This window comes from Acyrthosiphon pisum, unplaced genomic scaffold (genome assembly GCF_005508785.2).
Source record: "Acyrthosiphon pisum isolate AL4f unplaced genomic scaffold, pea_aphid_22Mar2018_4r6ur Scaffold_581;HRSCAF=1033, whole genome shotgun sequence".
Classification (NCBI taxonomy): Eukaryota; Metazoa; Arthropoda; class Insecta; order Hemiptera; family Aphididae; genus Acyrthosiphon; species Acyrthosiphon pisum.
This window is the reverse complement of record NW_021775511.1, coordinates 27,570-27,827: the sequence shown is the minus strand read 5'-3', so window position 1 is coordinate 27,827 and position 258 is coordinate 27,570.

Here is a 258-nt window from a genome sequence, read left to right as displayed (position 1 = left end):
GGTATAATAAGTAGTAATTTGTTTTGAATTTCACAATATAACTTCAGCAATGTTCATACGAGATAAATATTTCAATTTTAATGACATTGAACATAAGGAATAACGTATAATGATTTATTTCCATTGTTAATTATTTAAATAATGAATCGTTATGTGTAAGATTGTTTATTTAAGTTCAAGAAGTTGACGTGTAGGGTGTAGAATGTCCAAAACATGTATATTGTAATTTTGTTGAATTTATGTTACGATATTTGGTTA